Source organism: Convolutriloba macropyga, chromosome 13, assembly GCF_964194025.1.
Source record: "Convolutriloba macropyga chromosome 13, txConMacr16.3, whole genome shotgun sequence".
Lineage (NCBI taxonomy): Eukaryota > Metazoa > Xenacoelomorpha > Acoela > Convolutidae > Convolutriloba > Convolutriloba macropyga.
This window is the reverse complement of record NC_134480.1, coordinates 617,128-623,747: the sequence shown is the minus strand read 5'-3', so window position 1 is coordinate 623,747 and position 6,620 is coordinate 617,128.

The window sequence follows — 6,620 nt, the reverse complement described above, 5'->3', positions numbered from 1 at the left end:
TTTGGTTTAAAAATCAAAAAAATTCAAATTCTCATTTCATACAATCTTTTTCTTAAATGTTTAAATTGATAACTCTAATCTCCTAAATGTCGAGTTTTGTAACAAAATATTCGTTTAAAAGTCGAGTTTTCTCAAGAAAATTTTTGTTAAAGGTTGGGTTTTGGAACAATTTATTTTAATAAAAGTCGAGTGTTCTCAACAAAATGTTTGTTAGATGTCGAGTTTTCATTCAATTTTTTAAATTTTTGTTTAAATTTCAAAAAAATTGTTTAAATTTCAAAAAACCGATTCCAATTGGATACAATAAAGCGCAAACTTTTTCCTGATTTTCACCAGTTTACAGTTTAATTTAATGCAGAAAATAAAAAGTTGTTTTTTTTTAACATGACAAGTTTTCATTTAGTATAACAACTTGAAAATCGATTTTTCATACAGGTTTTTTTCTTAGAAATCAAATTTCTGCTCAGTTTTTTTTTCTCAAAAATCAAACTTTTGATCAAATATTTTTGTTAAATGTCGAGTTTTGATACCGCTCTTTCCGTTAAACATCAAGTTTGGTAAAAAAAATTAAAAATCAAAATTTTATTTGATGATATCCTTATGAACTGGTTTAAAAAAGAAAGCTCATATAAGAAAGATTATAATATACAGAATGTTTAAATACATCACGAGGAAAATGTAAGTCAACATACAACTTTTCCGTGAAGATCGATTACAAATGAAGCTGAAAAATTGTACCAACTCGAATCTATTCAAATAGAGTTCTCACAACATACTCTGGCAAATTTTGAATCTCAATCCCGAAAGGTCTAGAACGTTCAAATATTACTGGAGGATCAGTTGATTGATCGCTGATTGAAGTTGTTGAATTTTCATCAGCCAGCAAAAATGGATTTTGGGCTGTTCCATCCTCTATGGAAGGTGTTGTCATTTGTGGAGTAGTCGACATATCAGTAGAGCCATAGTACTGTGCCGGATCAAAGTTCTGCTGATCATTCGCTGACCGATTGCTAGTATCAACACTTAGCTCGCTCCCATCAAAGCTTGACACAGTTTGAAGCAAACTCCCTGAATCCTCCACTGAACTCAAAACCTGATTTACCTCCGGGCTAGAGAACCAAGAGTTGGGAATTTGCCCTTCTTCCCAAGAGAAAGTATATTGAATGTTGAATGTAGTTCGGCGGAAATTCTGTCCCAGCAACGTGAGGATAGTGGTGCCCACTAATAACAGCAGCTTCGTGTCCCATCGCTTGAGTTCCAAGCTGATTTTCCGTAATTGGAACCTAACCCTGATGATAGGTGTCGAACTGTTGTCGCTGGTGTTCAATAATGTGCCACACAGTGATGGGTAAAGTGATACAGACTCATATAATCCGTTTGATAAGTCTCTAATACATATCCGAGCAGTCTCCTCAGTGAAATACAGAAGACTATTGTTTTGCACAGTCAATTCCATTCTGTTCGAAACAGGAACACAAATGCGTGAAAAGAAACCAAATCTGGTTTTTGAATAATACATGTAACACATGATACGACTACTTGTTTACTGAATAAGGATAGTTGAGTGGGAACGAATTGTCATAATTTACCAAAGAGGTCAAGCTCTGATCAATTTGTTCAACTTCGTTAAATTTTAAATCAATCTCGGAAAGTTTTCCATATATGGAACAGAACTTTTGTATATATATATATATATGTACATATATATATATATATATATATATATATATATATATATATATATATATATATATTTGGGAGCCGAATTGCAAATCAAATTTTTACCCCTTCAGAATTTTAATCTGTCTATTAATGGAAAAACAACGCGCTTTGACAGATGGAGTGATTGCTATGGGGTAAGGAATTAGAATACAGTTCGCTTGTGCTAGATTTCTGTACTGTTCTAAAATTTCGGTAACAGAATTCGAAATAAATAAAATTTCGTACTTGTTAATGTGTAGCTCTGACGGTAAAATCAAATGATTGTTCCATTATATAATCATCATATTTGAAATTTTTAATGGAAAATGTTGCATTTTCAAATCCTTTACTAAATCGGAATATTCTGTTATTCTGAACGCAAATATCCAAGAAATTGTAGAAAAATTGGAAACCAGCATCAATTTCGTCAACTTTGTAAGCATCTGCAATTCCTTCTTTCCTCTTATATATTTTTTCCAACAACTCTAACTGATTTTTGATTAACATTTTTCGCAAATGAGCAAAATTTCACGCAATACTCTGTTTATGGAAAAGAAAGTTAAAATTAAGAAACAATTACACAAAATAAAATTGTTAATCTTCAGAATTGTTTCTTAACGCGGGATTTTGATTGGTTGAGAGGTTCCAAGACAATAACGTTAAATTGTACAGTAAATATTTGTTCCTGAATTATGGATGAATATTTGTTTTCGAAATATTTAACATTGTTGTAGAAGCAAATTAATGTGCTAATTTCAGTGTTCAATACGACTAGATTTGTTTGCGAGCACTGAATTCTGTCAATTGCGGATAGACACATATTTGGATCGCAGAGTTTGTAAAGATTAGAACAATTTGTTTGAATTTGCTGTGAGTCTGTTTATGGACTATAGCTGGATGAAATATGAAAACTTATATAAAATCTAACAGAAATGATTAAAAAGATATATAAGAATGATTTGATACTTTTGAGTTTACGCCAAGGAATGAATTCACTCATTTAAAGTGAATGTTCATAAAAATTAAAGGTATTTGAAAATTGAAGAATCTGATTGCTTTATTCATTATGTTCTAGAATGTTCGGTTATGACAACAAGCTTCCTAAAAAGGAAATGATAAATTTCCATATTTGGAGTGATGCGTCATAGCTGCGTTCCCTAATTGTACAAAAATAATTTCATTCATTCTCACTTTGTTATTTTCACAATTAGTTGCTCGTCTTAATACCCAACTTTGTTTCATCTTGTACCAAAAAAATGCCTTCTCTCGATAGAAATCTCCCAGTGAAATGAACAAAGTGCAACAAAATCGTGGTGAAGAGGTATATGGCAAGATACAAGCAGTCTTGTCATAGTGGGATTTTATTTTGTCCCAAATGTCTACATTTCAGTACAAAGAAGAAAGAAGACATGAAATACCACATTGCTAAGCATCACGCTCCTAAGGATACAAAGCTAAGTACTATGTGTACTTTCTGCTTGGAGGAGTTTCCTAGTTTCTATTCTCTTCAACAACACAAGAAGAGAAAGCATGGAAATTCAACCAAAGTTAGAACAAAATCGAGTGAAAAGCTTAAAGAAGTTCTAGAATCAGAGGAACTGGAAAAAGACAACGAGCAGCTGCAACAAGAACTTAGTGCTTGTCAGCACTTTTTTGACGATACTGAGATGGAAAATGGGAGACATCAAGTGTTCAACTTTAAGCTGTCCAAGCTCGATCCTCATGAAATTAATAAAAAGTTGAAAGAAGTTTTCGAAAAACTCAACTGTGCTGCCAAAGTCAACTTGGCTCTATGTTTTATATTGTACTGTTTGTATTGTTACTTCTAAGCTCAGGAGAACAACACCTTCTTCGAGAAACCTCATCTACTCTGTTCCAAAGGAGACTTAATCTCTCTTCAACACAGGATTGAAAAGATGGATTCAGTGGAGATGTGTGCTCAAGAGCAGGAGAATACAAATTGGCGATTTGCTCTGACTACAAATGTAACAATATTCTGCGCTCTCCTAAAAAGCATTTCAATGGGATGTATCGATGCTGTTATTTCTGAACAGTTACTTAGACGATCAGATGTGAATTGTCTTGTATGGAATGGCTACGGCGAGACTTACAAAGATTATCTTTGCTTATTCCGAGCTTTATCCAGACCAATGCAAAATATTTGTTTAGTGCATTGCTCCATGAATCTGAGCATGACGCAATCACTTTCAGAGGGGTATCGATCGATCATCTTGTATTTGTTGAAAATGCGATAAAGCACCACATATTTATTGACGATATTGACATTGCAGATGGAGATTTTGTTGGTGAACTTGCGAGGAGATGTGAAATGTATGAGAAAAATAATAATTTAATACGTTACATCAACCACATATGCTATGTGGATGATATTAACACATTTATTAAGCGATTCATTTTCCGATGTCCCAGTTGCGATACGTTCATTCAGAAAGCGGGAAATTTCAACCGCCATGTTAAAAGCTGTAAAGATAGAGTACAGCATATTTACTCAAAGAGTGTGTATACATTGCATGAGACATTATTTGATAAACTTGACGGATTTGGAATTTCTTACAACGATGATCAAAATTGTTCAAAAACTTGGCTATTTTTGACTTTGAATCGATATGTGTACCCTTCGAGCAATTAAAAGATACAAACACAACCACTTGGATTGGAAAGCATGAACCAATCTCTGTCTCTATTTCCTCCAATTTAATTAATGAACCTGTTTTCCTATGCGATAAAGATCCGAAAGTTCTCATTATATCTTTTGTTGAAGCTATTGAAGACTTAGCAAACAAAAGTAAAACTGAAATGCGGAAAAAGTTTTCCTCTATTGAAGCAATAATCAGAGCACGAGTTAACGCAATTTGGGAAAATTTAAATAAAAGAAAGGATCAAAACGCTTCAATATTTGAGTGTGAAGATGAACATACCGAAGAAGATGATGAAGCTGATATGTCTACGCCATTTCTCCCAATGCAGAAAAACCAGCTTTTGGACTTACAGCAACACTTTGAGCGCTATGTGAATACTTTACCTGTGCTCGGATTCAATAGTGGAAAAAATGATTTAAATCTCATTAAGTCCTATCTCCTGCCCTATCTTATTCTTGAGCGCGACATTCGACCTACTGTTATTAAAAAGGCAAATCACTTTGTTTCTCTTAAGTTTGGTTATGTAAAATTTCTCGACATCCTCAACTTTCTCGGTGGAGCTACCTCAATTGATTCTTTCCTTAAAGCATACAAGACAAGTGAGACTAACGGATGCTGCCCCTAATGGTTTGACTCTCCCGAAAAGCTCGATGCAACTTTTCTCCCTCCTTACGGCTTTTTCTTTAGCAAACTGAGAAAATATAATCCACTGGAGAAGGATTTTACAGATTTCACAAAATTGCTTAACAGTGGATGTTCTCAACAAGAGTCATTAAAAAAGTTGAGGTTGAAAAATATTCCTCCATCTGGAATTGACAATTACAATTACCTGAAAGTGGTCTGGGAGCAAGAACAAATGGCTACGTTCAGAGATTTTGTCAAGTGATACAACAACAAGGATGTTGTTCCAACACTGGAGGCTTTTCAAAAAAGTGATGGAGTTTTATCAGAACAAGGGTATCGATATGTTAAAACTCGGAATCACACTTCCGAACTTGGCTAATATCTGTCTCCACAAGTCAACAAGCCACAAATTTTCTCCATTTGTTGAAGCTGACAAGGATTTACATGACAAAATACGTGAGGATATGACTGGTGGTCCATCTATTCTTTTTACCAGAAAAGCAGTAGTTGATCAGACCTTCATACGAAACTATGAAAACCTTTGCAAGTATGTATTGACGCTAGCCAACTCTATCCCTTTTAAATGTGTCAAGAAATGTTCACTGGACTTTACACTCGATGGGAATTTGATACAGATTCTCAAAAATTCAGGGCTCGAACAAATATATCTCGAACATTTGAGACCATGGTTATGTCATATCTTCAATCACTACGTCTCGAAAGTAAAATTGAGAGCTTCTACACAACCGGAAAACAGAAGGTTGATTGTTTTAGCGTAGACGGATTTTGCGCACATTTTAATACGGTGTTTGAAGCCATGGGTTGTTACTTTCATTTTTGTCCTTGTCAAGAAGCTAAAGCAAGTCTCTCGGAAGAGGAAACCCAGAGAGGGATTAGAAAAAAGAGAACATTATGAATTGGGAAGAGAGTACTTAAAAAGTAAAGGATATAAGATTCTTGAAGTCTGTGAGTGTAAATGGTGGGAAAGTGTTAAAGAAGAAGAAAATGTCAGAAATCACGTGAGAAAGAACTTTCCTTTCAAACTACCTTTGAAGTAAGAGTCTTCACTAGCTAAAATAAGAAATGGAGAGATGTTTGGATACGTACAATGTGATTTGGAAGTTCCCGCAGGCTTGAAGCACAAGTTTTCGAATTTCCCGCCTATTTTTTTTAAAAAAATTCAACATTAGTCGAGCTGATATTGGGGATTATATGAGAGATTACGCTGTTGAAAACAACTTACTGAAGCAACCTCAGCGAATGCTAATTTCAAGTTTCAATCTGGAAAATGGAAAAATTATTACTCCCCTACTAAATTTCTACTTCAATCTCGGTCTGAAATGAACAAGAATTTTTAGATTTGTTCAGTACACGCCGAGAGAATGTTTCAACACTTTTATACAGTCAGTAGTAGACGCTAGAATAGGTGGAGATGAAAATCCTGATTCCAGTGTTGTTGCTGAGACTATGAAATTATTGGTTAATAGCTCTTACGGTTATCAGATTATGGACAGAAGCAAACATACAGAGACTAAGTATTTGAACGATGAGAAGATGCACAAAGCAATCAATGGGAAAATGTTTAAGCGTCTGAACAATGTCTCAAAAAAGCTTTACGAAGTTGAACTAGCAAAA